At 36.9% G+C, this 17,662-nt stretch overlaps 1 non-coding gene and 1 pseudogene across 1 annotated transcript; both read right to left on the bottom strand.

Moving 5' to 3' along the window:
* Positions 1–286: 286 nt before the first annotated feature.
* On the bottom strand, positions 287–403 carry LOC112481334. The gene has a single exon (XR_003046873.1). It is a non-coding gene; the product is annotated as a 5S ribosomal RNA (ribosomal RNA).
* A 5,760-nt stretch (positions 404–6,163) lies between these two features.
* On the bottom strand, positions 6,164–6,282 carry LOC112481290 (annotated as a pseudogene).
* Positions 6,283–17,662: the final 11,380 nt, after the last annotated feature.

Below are 17,662 nucleotides of genomic sequence, written 5' to 3'. Positions count from 1 at the left end.
ATTATTTGGTTGTTACAACTGGGAGGGTGCTACTGGTGTCTAGTGAATAGAAGCTAGGACTGTTGCTAAACATCCTATAATGCAGAGGACAGTCTTCTGGCTCAAAATGTCCAAAATGCCAAGATTTGGAAACTGAGATAGACTAACACCAAGGCTTTGTGTCAAGTTATGGTTGGGCTGATGCTATTTTTCTTTTTAATTTTTTAATTTTTACTTTTTTAGGCGAGGCAACCCTTGGTTGACCTCACAGATTGCAAGCACCTTGTCAGCTTACGGGTATTTTTTACGTCTATAGCACCTGGTCTTCCTAGGTGGTCTCCCATCCAAGTACTCCAGGCCCGACCCTGCTTTGCTTCCGAGATCAGATGGGATCAGGCTCGTTCAGGGTGGTATGGCTGTAGACTTGGGCTGATGCTATTGAGATTCTAGTAGCGCACATTTCAGGTGTGATTCTTGGATTCTTGCTTCTTTCACAGGCCTCAGTTCCTACAATGCCCTATTCCCAAACCTTAATGTTTATTAGAAGAATGAAAGATCTCCAAAAGGCTGACCACTTTCTTATCTGCCTGGACAGCTGAAGAATTAGCACTCCAAATCGCCCATGATCGTGCTCTGCCCATCTGTTGGGACACAAATGTTACCATCTCTTAGACTTTCTATTGTTTTCCTCTTTACAAAGTTATTAATACTGGAATTTCATTTCTAGTGTTTTTTTCTTTTTGTGGTTACATTAGTATTTAATGGCCCAAAACCCCCCAAACCTTCAGTGTCTTTATTTAAAGATAAGAGGTCACCTAGTATTTGGAGAATTGGCCATCATTTGCAAGAAAAATTCTTCTGTAACACTATTGTCAGTAATGGAAATGCATGATAATAGGAAATTTAAAAATGTGTAAGACAAGCATCTCATAGCCCCAGGGGTCCCTTTCTGAGCAGACTGCTTTTAAAATCAGAATAAGTCAGAATAGGAGAAGATTCAGTGAAGGGAAAAATGGATGAATAGCAGCTCCTGGCAGGCTTAGAGACAGATGGCAAATGTGAATACAGAAAAACATACAGACTTTAGTGTAATTCCTTTTCCTGGGAGGATCTAGCCCTCTGGCATGATGAAGATGGAGGGGAGAGCTGTCCAAGCAGTGGGACTTCTAATTGCTCTGAACCCTTAACTGAGGCACCAGAAAAGTCAAGGTCCACCCTTTCTCAGCCCTGGGTTCTGATGTGGAATTGGGTTACCAAATATAGCAAATACAAACACAGGGCCCTGATTAGATTTGAATTTCAGGTAAACAACAAAGATATTTAGTATGAGTATGTCCCAAATATTGCATGGGGCATATTTATACTAAAAATATTGTTATTTACCTGAAATTCAAATTTAATTGGGCATCCTGTCTTTTTTCTGTCAACTCTAATCTGGAGTTTCCTTCCAAGCAGACAATAAGAAGTAGACTATGTAGGATAACATAGAACTGCAACTACATGATTTATTATCTACCACTGACTTAAACAGAGTGGATGGAAGAAGCAATGTGGGTCAGCAGTACCTAGAGGCTCCCTCCAATGCTTGTGCTCAAAGTAGTCTTTTCATGACCTTTATATTCTTTCTCTTGATGGCATCATTCTTCACAGCTCAAACTTATCTCAAATTTTTATCCAGACAGCCTCCCTCTTATGAACGTGCAAAGTTAAACAGACCTAGAATGGCCCTCTTTAATTACTGTTTACTTCATTTGCATTGACATATTTTCTTCATTATAATGTCATTTCCATGGGGTGGGGGGCATTGCCAGGGTAACTAGGAATGGAATGTGTGCAGTGGAATTTTAACAAATATTTTTTCTATTTATTTTTTATTTAAATTTATTGGAGGTAACATTGGTTAATAACATTATATGAATTTCAGGTGTACGACTTTATAATATGACATCTGTATACTCTATTGTGTGCTCCCCACTGAAAGCCTACCTGGTCTCCTTCCATCACCATATATTTGCTCCTTTTTGCCCTCTTCATCCTCCCCCACCCTCCTTCCTTTCCTTCCGGTATCCACTATTCTGTTTGACAAAGATTTTTAACTTTCCTTATCCAGATTCCTTATGCGTTTTTGGCTACTCTTACTATGGTAGTCAAAAGAATGCAAATAATTCTACAGTCCTATTTTCTCTCCTTGTTTTTTTCTCTCTTTTTACATTATGTTTGACTCATCCTCAAGTTCTGCATCTTCTTAATTTATTAACTTAATGATGCCTTTTTCTCTTCCTATTTCATAGATCTTCTTGTCCAAGACTTCCTACTGACATAATTGTTGATGGATACATAAAACAGGAGAGACAGACCTGCTGCAAAATGCATCAGTGTCAAACAGGTGGCATTTCCTAGGATAGGCAAAGGTGAAGTTTAATGGGCTCTTGTAATTTAAAGATTATGGTTCTGCTAATTTTCCGTGACCCTAGAATTCCTGCACAGGTAGTAGTTCACTTTTCTGAGACAGAAACTTTAGCTATAAGGCTGGTGGGCAAAAGCATGTAACCAATCAGTTTGTAAACCTCAGCATCTGAATATTGATATTGCTGTGTTCATTCATTCACCAGGTAGCATTCTAGTCCTAGAGATTCAGAGGTTAGTAGACCTTGACCTCATACAGGAGACAGGTAATAAGCAAGTAAGCAAGCAAATAAATATTTTAACCTCAGGTGATGATGGGTACCGTGAAGAAAAATAAAGTGGTAAGAGGGGTAAATGTACATTATGATGGGAAGGAGGGTGCAGTTTTAGTATGATGATCAGATAAGAGTTCTCTGAGGAGATGGCATTTGGTAAAAACCAGATTGATAGGAAGGAGTAAGCCATGTTGCTGTCTGAAGGAACTCTAGACAGAGGGAACAGAAAATGCAAAAGCTTGAGCTCAAGAAGCAGCAAGAAGTTTGTAAGGACTGAAAGGGAGTTGATTAAGGACAGAGATAGAAGGTGAGTCTTGGAGGTAAGCAGGGGCTGGTGGTCCACAGAAAGGAGTGCCATGGGTGGCCAGTGGAGATTTTGAACAAGGGAATGACAGGAACTGAATTAATTTAAAAAAAAAATCACTCTGGCTACTGTGTAGAGAATTGACTGGTGGAGGGAGAGTTGCAGAGCAAGAGTGAACAGAAAGGCCTGTTAGGTGTCTATTGAAATAGGACCGGCAAAGAAAATGTTGGCTTCAATTAAAGGTAAGAGTGGAGGTGACGATCAATATTTGTATTATATGGTGATTGTATGAATAGTGTCAGGAAACAGAGGAATCAAGGATGATATCTAGGTTTTTGACCCGAGCAACTGGGGAAATAGGGTTGTTATTTGTTGAGGTGGAGAAGACTAGAGTAGGAACAGTTTTTCTTTGTTTTAAACATTTTTAATAACAATCTCAAATTTATAAAAATAGTTGTAAATGTAAAACAAATAACTTTTTTTCTGAACTATTTGTATGTTGCCAACTGGATGCTGCATCATCTTTGAATACTTAGGTATTCAAATTGTTTATTAATTCAAAGTATTTACTATTCAAAGAATTTATATTCAAAGTATTTACTTTCTATTTATTATTTCCTACTAACAAAGATAATCTATATAACTGTAAAACATTCATCAAAATTAGGAAAATAACATCGATATACTTTCTATCATCTAATTCTCAGACTATGTTCATGTTTTTACAGTTGTCTCGATAATGTCCAGAATGATCCAGTTCAGAATCATGCATTGCATTTGGTTGTCGTATTCTTTTGTCTCCATTAGTCTGGAGGAGTTTGTCAGTCTTCCATTGACTTTAATAATGCTATTACTTTTCTATGCTACATAACATACTACCACACATTTAGCAGCTTGAAACAACTTAAACTTATTACCTCAGTTTCTGGAGATCAGGAGTTCAAACATGGCTTAGTTGGATTCTCTGCTTCAGGGTCTCACCAGGCTGCAATGCATGTGTCAGCCAGTGCTGTGGTCTCATCAGAGGCTTGACTGGGCAAAGATGTGCTGCTTAGCTCCCTTGGATTGTTGGCAGAATTCATTTCCTTGCTCTACAGGACTGAGGCTTCAGGTTTTTGCTGGACACCACCCTTAGCTCCTGCAGTTCCTTGACATGTGAGTTTCTCCAAATATGACCACTTACTTCATGGCAGCTTACTTCTTCAAGGACAGTGAGGCTGAATCTAGCACCTTTGCTGACAAGATGGAGTCTTATATGTATTGTAACATAATCATAGGAGTGTCATCCCATCACCTTTGCCATATCCTTTCAGTCCTGCCCTAACTCAAAGGATAGGATTATACAAAGGTATAAACACCAGGGGGCAGAAATTATTGGTGTTCACCTTATGATCTGTCTGCCTCAGTTGGGATTTATATAGAATGTTCCTCAATTTGGGTTTGTCTGATATTTCCTATTAATTATAGTCAAGTTAAGAATATTTTCCCAAAATAAGACAAATATTGAATTGTTCTCATTACATCATATCTGGTGGCTCATTATTTCAGTTTGCCCCATTATTTATGTTTACTTTGATCATTTGAATTAAAGAATATCTGTTACTGCTTCTCCAGTATAAAGTTACTCTTTTTCCCTTTTGTAATAAATAGGTGTTTCATGGAGAGGTACTTTAAAACTATATAAATAACCCATTCCTTATCATACTTTTAACCAATTTATGTAATGTATTCAGTGTAAATTTATGATTTCCTATTTCATCCATTACTATAATTTATTTCAGTGCTCACATTATCTCAGATTTATCCATTGGAAACCCCTTCAAAATGGCTTCTGTGTCAAAATGGCTTTTGACATATCTCTGTCATTCTTTGAACACTTCCTTACTTTCTGGAGCAATGAGATACCCTAGGCTAATGTACTTTCCTTGCCCCAGTGCTGAAATCACCCATTACTCCAAGGAGCAGAGGAGAAAGCTATTTAGAATCCAAGACGTGGAGACGAAGTGTTCTCCTTCGTATTGGAGTTCTGCTGCTCTGAGGTCCTCTCACTGGACAGAACTAGGGAATATTTGTCTGTCTGTCTGTCCATCCTCACATTTACATCTATATTTCCATATCTATCTCTATTAAAAATTATGAGTTCACATCTATACCTCAGATTTCAATCCAATAACAAAGTTTATTCTCATTTTTTCCCTTTGCATATTTGTCACTCCCTTCTCCAGCCGTGGAAACCTGGCTCCCATATTACTAGATCAGTTACCCTGTATGTAACCAATCTCCCATTGCTGCTACAGTCTCCCATGGGGATGCTTTCCTTACTCTACACAGCCTCTGACATTCCTAGCTGATCTGCCATTACCCCCTAACACTCCCCTCCTCCCCGCAGCTGTGGGCACCCACCTCAGCTCCCCTGTGCTTCAACAGTTCGATCTAAGCCTCACCACTGTGCCAATCTTCCTTGCTTTTCTTGGACTCTGACACTTCTAGTCAGGTATGTGTTTGTTTTGTAATCAAGCTTTTATTCTTCTTATGCAATTCTCTAACACTTACAAAGTAACACTTTTTTTTCTTTGTGAAAATAGCCACCAATTTTATTATAACATCCCTGAAATATTAAGGAGCTGATATATTTGTTGATTAATGTTATCAATAAAATGAATGCAACAAGAGAAATCATGATAGACAACTATTCCATGGCTATAATAAGTTGTTCACTTAATGGTTCAGATTTGCTTCTTGAAATCATGCTAACCACTCTTGAAAATATCTAGAGAAGAGTCCTTTTGTTATAGCAGCTGCCTTCCAGAAGAAAAGGATGCAAGAAACAATACACCGACATGAAGTTTGAATTGAAATTCTATGTTTGTGAAATTGTAATATATTTTTTACTGGAAAACAATGGAACTCTTTAAGAAAATTAGTAATTGGAGATCTTCAAATATCCAGAAGCGTGAGAACTGTGATACTTGACAGCAATGAATCCCACAGAACTCCCTGTGGGTTATAAAGCCAATTTCTTCAAGAGACGCCATAGCTGAATAAGATAATTTTTAACAGAACAGCCCAAAGGGAAAATATGTTTGAGATTCAAGGTGCATCATTGTGAAAAAGTGCACAAGAAAGTGGGGAAAAAAACAAGGTAAATTTAGCTATTTTATGATTCTGCTAATCTTTTTTTTTCCTCTCTCTTTTTTAACACCTACTGCACCTGGGATTCCTAGGTGGTCTCCCATCCAAGTAATAACCAGGCCTGACCCTGCTTAGCTTCTGAGATCAGGCGAGATCAGGCACGTTCAGGGTGGCATGGCTGTAGTGATTCTGCTAATCTTTGATAGTCAAATTTCAAGGACAGATGTGTCAGAAAAGCAAGCTCTGCATTTCATTGGATTACAAAATTGGGTGTAAAGTAAAAACTTAGTTTTGGAATGGTATTTTCAGTTATTACAAGATCACTTTTCTATTTTTCAATATTTCTAACTTGCACAAAATATACTTTTGACATTAGAATCTTTCTCCTTTCTTATCAAAAATGGACAAAAACAATTGCAGAACCAGAAAGACATTTGGATATTAGTTCCAGGGTGCATCTGGTATTATGCCCATGATATAGCTTCTGCAACATCAGGACAAGTTAGAGGATCAGCCACAGCTGAGGAAATGAAACTAATTAGACCAACAGTTTGAAACTCGTATGTCAGCATCACGTGGGAACTTAGAAATGCAAATTCTCGAGCCTCACCTCAGGTCTGCAGAATCAGGAACTCCAGGGATCAGGACCAGCAATCCTGTTTTATCAAGTCTTATCAGATTTGAGAACCACTGAGTTACAGATTAAGTAAACTACCATTAGATTCAATAATTTCTCTACCCCACCCCCACCTCCCCCCCTCATTTGCTCTTCAGAACATAGATGGTTTCTGTAGCTCTTGACATCATGGTGCTACTACGTTCTGAAAACATAATTTTTCTTGTATACTGTATTTAAAAAAATACACTTTTTTCTTGGACATATATGCTGCTTAAGACAAGGGCTGGTGTGTAATAACTACTCAGTAAATACTAGTTTATTGTCCCTCAGATAGTTGCCTGCTATTCATTAACTGAGATAAAGGTAAATTTATCTCAGTTTACTCAGTAAAGGTAAATTTAGTGAGTAAACTGACAATTATTCTTTATATAAACTGTATTGTTAAATTTAAGATACAAATATGATAATTTTAAGAGCAAAACAAATTAAACATTCTTCATCTTCCTAAATGAACCAACTTGTCTTCATCTTCCTAAATGAACCAACTTGTCTTTATATCAATAGTGATTAAAAAATTATGATTATAAACATATCTCATTTTCCCTGATATTTCTATATTTTCCCCTTAAAAGCAAAAATTAAATACCCAATTTCCTCATTATCATTTAAAAAATTTCCAGCACTTTCACTTCTTTCATGGGAAATATCCATATGAAGATTGTGGATATTTAGAGAGTGTTCCTCTCGGACCCCACTGTTTGGTGTCTGCAACCTTTGAGTGATCCCCATTTCAGCGATGTATCAGTAATACTGATTTGAGAGCATTCTATTGAGAAGCACTCTATTCTATAGTAATGGTTCTCAGGCCCAGATCTGTGCAAAAGTCATCTCATGATCTTGTTTAAAAATTTAGAATCAGTTCACCTTTCTAGATTATTGATTTAGTGGTTGAGGAATGGAATCCAGAGCAACAAGCCCGCAAACATTCTTTGCAGATCTTCAGGGGACCACACACTGAGAAAAACAGACTGGGTCTCCCTTGATTCTGTGCCCATTTATGTAAGTGCTGTTGCTATAATGGGGCTTGTTGCTAGTGCAGATGCCATCACCCTCACCACCATTCAGACCTCACCCCAAGTGGCAGTAGGTGGAAGCATTAGGAGGATCACGTGGTACCTTTCCAGGACCAGGTCTTCTGAACTGGTTTTGAAATACCATGAAAGAAGGAGATAATGTTAGGACCTCACTTTGTGAAATTCTCAGAGCAATAAGCCCTACAGGGCTCAGTAGTGAAGAGTTTCACACCATAAGCAGGAAGGAAGCCTCCCTACTCTGCATACTGGCTGCCTTAGTTTGGAAACTCCCAGAGTGTCTAGAGACATCATCCTCTCTGTGGTCAGTGCTGTTCTCAGGATGGCTGATGAGGGGGTGAGGTTTTCCTGGCTTATTCTGCAAGGCCAAATGGACAGTGGGGACTGGATAAGGAAAAGAAGGAGAGTCTGGGATCTGTATTTTTTATTGGAGTACATTTGAAGGACTTCTTTGGAAACTCTTAGAAATAATAATGGCACAGTTTGAGGGAAAGGCTAAATTCTAATTATACTAGTAGGCCTATTAAAGCAGGAGATATTTGAGCCTCATATTTTATGCACGGAAGCATGTATTTTTATTTAATTTAGGGAAGGTTTTTTGTATTGGAGGAGCATCACCCATATCTGGATATTGTTAGATATTCACTTAGGACAATTAAAAACTATCAGGTACCTTATAAAATGTGGGCAATGTTATTTAACTGCAATAGCCTTTATCACACCTGTACTCATCAGTGACTGACCTACAGGTGAATTTGGCCAATCAGAAGCCAGCGGTGTCCTGGCTGCAGGTGGCGCACAGAAGTTCTTCATATCTGCCACCATCATTCAATAATTATACTGTGTTCCTGAAGCATTTTATTAACATTACAGATTAATCGAGAGTAATGACAAATAACATACTCATAAAATATAGAAAAAAAATCCTCGTGCTATAAAAGATGAAAAGGGTAGTTTTTGGCTATTATGAATAAAGCTTTCATGAATATTCTTATACATATCTTTGTATGGGCATATGTTTTTATTTTTGGGGGGTAAATGTATAGCAGTGGAATTGCTGGGTAAAAGTTTTCCTTTAAAATTTCTCTATTTGTTTTGTTTGTTTAGTGAGTTGGTCTATTTTAGCCCTAAATAAATACTTCCTCATTTGTAGTACAACCATTTGGTCAAAGTTCTTCTGGTAGAAAGGAGCCATTGTCTAATTTTCTTTTTGTTGATGTTTAACTTGTTAGAGACTGGCAGTAGTCCAGATCTACTGCAATTTCTTTTGTAGTGTTGCCTGTATTTCTGGAAACGGAAAACTTGTCTTAGTTTACAAGGGGGAAAAAAAATGAAATACTCTTTGTGGTAAACTTTGGAAAGACAAGAACTAGAAACAAAGGGACAGAATTGTCAGCATATGAATTGGGTGGAAAGACGGGGTTAGACCAGAGGAGTAAGATGAACACAAAAGGAGGAGGCTTAAATCTCTAGAATAAACACCTAAGTGTAAATGCTGAGCACAGAACAAACTTCAAAATCATCCATCTTTAAGACCTTTGCATCTTTTAAAATACAAATATGTCGGTTTACCTTGGGTTCTTTAGAACCTCTCAGAGATGAAAACTTCTAGGTACATAGTACATTCTCATGAAAATAAAGCAGATATATAAGGTGTTTGTTTTTTAATAGCACATTGTGTCGAGTGTTAGGTTAGACAATCTTTCCATTTCAGGATGCCCAGAAATTTTTCCCTTTTTTTACAAATCACATATATATATTTTTCTTTCCTTCTCTTAAATCCAGATATTAACCAGTCGATCTATTGCTATATCTTGAAAGCATCTTTTAACATGTTGTTCCAATCAACGTTTGCTTAAAAGGAACAGACAATCACTCAAATCATTTCAAGTAAAAAAGGGGTACATGGAGAAGTTATAAGATTGTCACTAAACTAAGGGTAGGAAATATGGTCAAGCTTCATGGGAACTGGGCCAGGAGATGGAAAGCCAGTGGGAACTCAGGAGTCCTCTGTTTCCAACTCTGCTATTTTCTGAATCTCACTCTCTTTATTCTTCCTTCACTGTGTCTCTGTAGTACAATATGTTCTTTCAACTATGTCCCTTTCTGCAAGTCTCCTTTATTCTCTTATCTGCTGGATGGTTTAACCTGCTTATCTGTAGCCTCTGGTCCTTATTAACATGGTTTTCCTTGACACCAGCTCTGGTCTCAATTCTACATGGCCTTTTGGCCTTTCCTGACAATAACTTATGTGGATAGGAGTTTAAATTTTCGAGAGAGAGAGAGACAGGGAGAGAGAGAGAGAGAGAGAGAGAGAGAGAGAGAGAGAGAGAATGAATATGAATCCACTTGGTAACGGCCAATAGATTGACATCTTTTTTTGTCTAGAACTTGTGTCCAGGATGGGGACAAAGTCATAGAGTTCTAATCTGGCCACCCAGCCCTTCCTCTGTAAATAGGGACCATTGTTAACCAATGTCACGGTAATAAAAATAAAATAAAATAAAAAAACAAATAAATAGATAGGGACCATGGGTAGGAGTGCTTAATGGAAAATTGGATATAGCAGGCCAATTGAATATGTCCACTGTGAATGGATTTCTGCTTACTGGAAGTGGTAGAAAGCCAGTTTTATCAGGCAGTAATCTAATGTTTCCCTGAAGTCTAGTAGATGGACAAGCAGGCAGGGTAGTAGGCCAAGGCTATCAATCTAGGCCAATAGTCAAACTTCAAGCATCTTAATCATTTTGAAAGAAATTTTTTTTTCCTCAAGTCTAATTAAAATTGTCTAGATTGCCAATGGCCTGCTAACTGATTTGGCTTAAAACAACTACTATTAAAGTGTGTTGGGCAAAATGTAGAGAATAAGCAAAGAGTTGAGTCAACTTAAGGGATAGTATCTCATGATCTGCAATAATATTGAAGAAAATATCTAAATTTAGCTCTGTATCTGCTGAGCTGTCATAACCCTGTCTGACATTTTAGGATCCTAGCCATAGATCTGAAGCCTGTATTTTGACTAGTCTAATGTGTGATAACACTCAGATTTAATGGAAACCAGATATCGGTTTTGAGTTACTTTGTATTTAACTCATCAGGGTGTAAATGGACTTCATAATAATTTTTAATCTATATGTAAATTAGCTACTTCTATAACAACTGTAGTATGAATTTGAGTATGTGCAGAAAAGGATTATATGCAAGCAATATTTAGAAAATAATGTCAAGAAAGAGGCTGTACAAGTGATACATGGCATTCAAATGAATTTGAATATAGGTTGTATTAAGACACTTTCAAAGAAATTATTGTCATTGAAAATTTTCTGGGGTTGATAATGCATGAAGTAATAAAATAAGATTTTATTGTAGGTTGTTAAACTATTTTAAAGGTCACACAATTTTCTATTAGAGAACTTCTATTTTGCAGATTTTCTATAAAAGCTGATTGTATGTTTTACTGAATTCATTTTTTATTCAGATAATAAAGTGATTAAATTTAAAGTGATTAAAACATTTCTTTTATTTTAGATTGACAAAAATAACATGATTTATTCACTGTTTAAATCTAGGTTTATTAAGTTTATATGCTGTCTTATGTTTATAACTGTAGTGTAACATGCTAAAAAATCACAAAACCCCTATTTTTTCCTAATTTTAATCACAGTGAAAGCTGCATTAATTTTTTTTTAGAATATACATTTTTTAACTTATAAAAAATTTAGGCTTTAGCCTACAAAGACCAAAGCACAAAGATCTTCTAAATGTGACATCGATTAACAAAACCAAATAAGTGTCAAATGTATCATTCAACAGTAAGTCATATGTATATTGCATTGTGTGTTCGCTACTCAGAGTTAGATTTCCTTCTGTCACCAAATATTTGACCCGTTTTACCGTATCTACCTTGTTAATATTTGATTTCCTAAATGTTCTAATCAATTATTTTTATAAGGAACAATGCAGCACAGGGAAATATTCTGAAGGATATTAATAAAAATTACAGTCATTCAAAATTCATCCTAAAGGTCAGTGAGTATCAGTCTCCAAAAGCAATTATCAATCAGAAGGAACAGAATAGAAAGCTTAGAAAGATACAGAATGGGTTATCATGGCTACCATTTTCTAGTCTCTAATAGTTAAAAGGAAAGTAGAAAACTATGTTGGGGGTGATGTTTATACCAAAATTAAATAGCAACTTCAAAATAAAACCTAGGCCACACTAACCTGAGCTCCTTTAGTTACACTTGGTGTTAATTCAGTACTCTTTGAATTTATTTCCACAGGAGAATACATACATTTGTTAATGATTTAAATCATTATCATTAGGATTGATTTAGATCTAAAATATAAATCATTGTCATTAGGATCAATGTTAAATACCCTTAGGAGTAAAGAACATCTATACTTATCAGGTTGCTATTTGATTCCCAGACATGTTAAATACCCTGGTTCTTTAAATAACAACTCAAATATTTTTTAAAATTCTGACTTTACTTGCATTTGTATAACCCCCTGGACTTTAACTGCTGTGTTGGATGGTTCTCATTGTAAAGTGACTCTCATGTAATTGTACTCTTTCTGGGAAATGATTTTATTGCCTAAGAATATGAATAAGCAGAGACCAGTGAGCTATGTCTGATGATGGACTGTAATTTGCAGACTGTGATGTCAAAGCAGATTTGAGATTTGTGACAACAGTTGGCAGCAATGAACCATGCCATGCACAATCACATTCTATGTTTTGCACATGTAAATTTAGTTTACATAGTCATATGTAGAAATCTTTCATGGGCACAGTACATATTGGCTGGGATTATTGTGTTGATATTACATTTTCATTACAGTACTGATGGTATTGAAATATATTTCTCCCTCATCCAGAAGGAATAATTTTATCTCATTCTATCAAAGAACTTTTAGAGAATGTTCACAACCATCTATTTTATTGGTTATGTAATACCTGGCATGAAGTAAGAAAACGATAACTATTAGCTATTATTATTACTAAACCTTCCATCTATGTTTTCTGATGACATTGCCTTAAAAATAAGACGGATGTTAACTTGTGCACTACTTTTAAGTACTCTGTTTTTCAGAGCTCAGAACACTTTGGAATAAACTAAGTTGATCTGGTTACCTTCTAAAGGAAGAGGCATTTCTGCAAAAGGTTCTTAGACTCATAAAATTTGGAGGATAGACTGGTGTTTTTGGTGGCTTCATTGTTTTAGAGTATTTGTGAGTCAGGTCCTGCAGGAAACATGGTGCTCCCAAGGAGCTTTGCCCTCTAATGGCATGCCGTGGTTATCTTAAAGGGCAAAAGGGACCTTGCAGACTGTAATAAAGGTTAGTGCCTTAAGATAGAGAGGTTATCCTTGATTATCCAGGTGGCCTTAATCTAATCACACACATGCCCTGAAAAGTAGAAAACTTTTTGGAGAACTTGCTGGAGTTAGAGACATGGCAGAAAAAGTCAGACAAATTTAAAGCATGATAGGGACTCTGTTGCCATTGCTGTAGGGGCTATGTGGAAAACATAAGCAAGACTGTTAGGAGCAATAGCTGTCCCCCCACTCTAACCCCCAGGTTTACAGTAGCAAAGAAATGGCGACCTCAGTTCTACAACCACAAGGAACTGAATTTGGCCAACAAATTAAATTAGTTTGGGAGCAGATTTTTCCCAAGCTGCTCAAATAAGGAATTCAGCCCTACCAACACTTTGATTTGGATATTGTGAGACTCCAAGAAGAGGACCCAGCCCAGCCCACCAAGACTTTTGACCTTTAGAAATTGTGCAATAATACATTTGTGTTGTTTTAAGCCACTAAGTTTGTGTTAATTTGTTACAGTATCAATAGGAAACTAATACAGTGTCCATCTCTTACAGACCCCCAGATGTAGCTTTGATATTTCCACTGGTCAGATTCCATCTATTTCCTTGGTCTTATATTCCCCACCATTTAAATTAAATTCTCCTAACTCCTGGCCCATCCTTTGACTTCCTATACCATCCTGTTACTTATAATAACATCCATTAGCATCCTGTAACTTCCAATACATACAAGATTTCTGTAACATCCTATAATAGCCTATAACTTCTATGTAGACATAAAAATGAGTCTACAGAGGTAGGAAGCATGGCTGGGGAAATCAATCATCTGATCTAAGTAACCTGTATCTCTGGAAAATGACAAAATTATATAAAAATCTATCTTAAAAATATGCTGTCTTCTTCCCACCTTCATACATTCTGCTGACAGTCTATTTCCCTCTAAGCAATTGTTTAGTAGTCTGCAATTTAGATTTAGAAAACTAAAATTCATCATATGACCATAATGTTAGGCTACTTCAAGGTTGTCGTTAACAAACTCCAATGCTACTTAGTCAATGGAGAATTGCCTCTCCTTGGTCCACTTTAGCTCAGAGAGCAAATTAACTCACTTGTTTACTCAGAAATCTGCTTCTGCAGTTAGATGAGAAGAATATGAGTTTACAGCTGAGTTAACTGTAGCTATGAGAGCCTTTTCCATTAATTGCTGGCTATAGCAAGAAGCATGTTATGTCTATTATTTCTGATTCCTTTGCCAATTTGTGAAAACACCCAGAGGTTTAATAAGTGAACGAGCTTTTGCATTCTGAAATAAATAAGGAGGATGGTCAATTAAGGGTACATGCATATAAATCAAAATTACTTTCCACATTTGTACCTGTAAAAAAAAAGATCTAGAGAGCATTTATAATATTTCCACCAAAATGGTTAGTGTTTGGAGATTTACTACAATTAGTAATAACTGCACATTCCCTCAGCTTCAGAGTCACGGAGCTGAGTTTGAATCTCACTTTCATCACTTACTGGCTGTGTGTTGCTGAGTGAATTGCTCAGCCTCTCTAACCTTCATTTTTCATTTTTATCATAGTGATAATGGTGTATGTGTTGCATCTTTAAAGAACTTGGAACAGTTCTCCCATGTGACCATTAAGGGTTGTTCTTTCACCAAGAAAATTTGAGGTCTCGATACCTTTTCTTTGACAGTTCTCTACATACGGTGCATTCTGTATAAAACATTAAGGTAATAGAAGTCTCAGATCATTTCCCCCACCCAAGCATGGTCAAAGTTTTCCTATATCTTTCAAATAGAATAAAAATGTCAAAATGAGCAAGAGAAAGGGGACATGGGGAAGGAAATTGAAACAAGGGCAGGACATATGGAAGCTATCCTATATAAGCTCTTGGAATAATTAATGTATAAATGTTGCTGTCCCTTGGAGCCAAATTAGTTTGAAAAGCCTTTAAATATAATTCTAAAATGTTTTGTTTTTCAGGCACCATGTATGATATGTTAGTATATCTTAAGTCATATCTCAGATTTGAATCTGAAGTTAATTTTTGAGCATCTGAGAGTAGAAATTGAACTTCTGTGTGCTGTGTTTATGATGGTAGTAGGGCATGTCAAGATACTTCTGAACAAAGGGGATCATTATTTCACATTTTCTGAGGTTCTCAGAAAGAGAATTATCTTCTTAAGTAGAGTACTAGTATTTTCCTTTGCTAGAAAGTTAAATTGCAAACAAAAAATTTGTTCATCAAAACCTACCTTCTTTTTCTGCTTAGATATCAGTCCTACCAGTGGCAATGTGGAAATTTGTTCTTTATCTCGGCAGAGGTCATTATGCTGATCATTTTAGGTTAAAAAAAAAAGAGTCATTGTCTTCTAAACAATAGTTTGTCAGAAAAGCACATTATTTTCTCTTTAAAAATAACAAAATAGGATAATCTCAGGTGAGTTTTTCTTAGCTGTCAGAGATGTTAAACTGTTTGCAACAAATAAAAGACATTCCTTTATATAAGGTGGAAAAACTTTTTATTTAAAAAGTATTGAACTTAGAGTCAAGTCATAAAAACCCAGAATTTACCCTAATGCCCTGTCTCCCTCACCCCAAACACTCAGTGTTATGAATTCTGCACCTACTGTCTGTTCAATCTTTTCTCATCTCTACAACCCACATCTGTGGTCTTACCTCAGGCCTCTATTTCCTCTTCTAGACCTTTCCTGTCTTCTGCCTGGTCTCTCTGTTTACAGGCTTGTAACCCTGTACTACCCCAACAATTCACCTCTCCAGTTCTGTTGATGGGTGCTATTAGAAACAAATCCATTCAGGTTGCTCCCTTACTTGAAAACTTACTGGCTTCTATTGCTCAGAAAATGAAATCCAAACTTCTAGCTTTGTCAAGCCCAGGGCTCATGATCTGGCCTTTGGCCATTTCTAGTTTTCAGTCCTATCCTCAAGCTCCTCACTTTCACCTTGTGTCAGAAACAGCTTGCTATTTCCAGCATCTACTGAGCTGTTTAAGTTCTCTGTATCTTTGCTCAATCTGTTTTGCTTATCCTCCCCAACCCTCGTTTTCCCTATAAATATTTATTTTCTAGACTCAGCTCAATGCTAACTCTCTGAGCATCCCTGCCCCACCCATCTAGAACTGATTCCTTTCTCCTTCAAGTTTCCTCTACATTCTGTAGAGACTTCTGGACATAGCGCCTGTTGTATTCTATTGCATTTTTTCACACTGCCATTTCTCACTTCCAGACTTAATCTAATTGAGATTAAGACTATCTTATCTAGCAAGTAGTAACGTGCTTGGAATCTAGAATGCACTTAACATGTATTTGTAGAAAAGAAAGATCTGGGATGGAGCTGTAAGCTTGCCAGGTATAAGAACTCTGACAAGATATGTAGCCTCCCTGAGCTTAATTTTACTCTCCTGTAAAACGACAGTGACATTGTCGACTCTTTTCCTTCCATTTAGAATAAAACCCTTCATACATAGCCTGTTAGCACCAGCCCTAGACAGCATCTGCTCTCTGCTTTTCTCTGTGACCTCATTTCAGGCCCCCATCTCCCTCCTTCTTAATTTTCCAAAGGAATTGCTTTCTGATAGGTTCTGTAATGTGCCAAGCTGTTTTCACACCCCTCCCAGCCCCCTTGCACACACCACCTTTGCACTTGCTGATTCTTCTGAATGAGAGGTGCTATCCTAAACTTTGTTGCCTGCTTCTCATCAAATGTCACCTCCTCAGAAAGGCTTTGACTAATAACCTCCCTAAAGTAGGTCTCTCCATATTACGCCTGGTTTTTTTTTTTTACTTTATAGTATTATTTTTATTTATGACTCCATAGTTTGTACTTACTTTATGTATATTTTTCCTCCCCTATCCGCTTTCCTTTTTTTTGGCTTGTACTCTCCACTGTAATGTCAACTGTAGGTGGTGGGTGGGCAAAAATCACATTGGTTTTGTTCTCTTTTTCATTCCTAGGGCTTGACACATAGCAAACTCTTAATATGTATTTGTTGACTGACACATGAGCTAATATCACAGGTGGTTTGAAGATCAGGTACAGTATGTGAGTGAAGTTTATAAACCAAAAGCACTATACAATGTGAAGCACAATTATTATTATAACTGGAATAGGCATAGAGAAACCTGGCAACTTCCATTCTTTCAGGAAATGAATATACAGTTTGACAACAAATAATTACTCGTTTTCTGAGTATGGAGTCTCAGTCTCAGTCTGGGTGACTAGTCCAGCAAGAGAGGGCTCCTGCATGCCAAAAGAGAGGTATTATTTCTTAACACTTTTTCTGCCAAAATACTGGTAATAAGGAAGGTGGTGCTAGTTCTTTCAATGAAGGAGGCAAGTGGTTTGGGCTTTGAGACCAAGGTTCAGCCAGAGGAAATGTCTCCCCATATATGACTCTTCCCTCTACTTGATCTAATTCCAGTGTGAAGAGAGTCTTCAGTCTCGGCAGTTAATTAACATAGTATATATCTGAGTTACCCAGGTAAAACACACTGGTGCA

This window comes from Pteropus alecto, unplaced genomic scaffold, assembly GCF_000325575.1.
Source record: "Pteropus alecto unplaced genomic scaffold, ASM32557v1 scaffold14, whole genome shotgun sequence".
NCBI lineage: Eukaryota > Metazoa > Chordata > Mammalia > Chiroptera > Pteropodidae > Pteropus > Pteropus alecto.
This window is presented reverse-complemented; position numbering and strand designations above follow the sequence as displayed.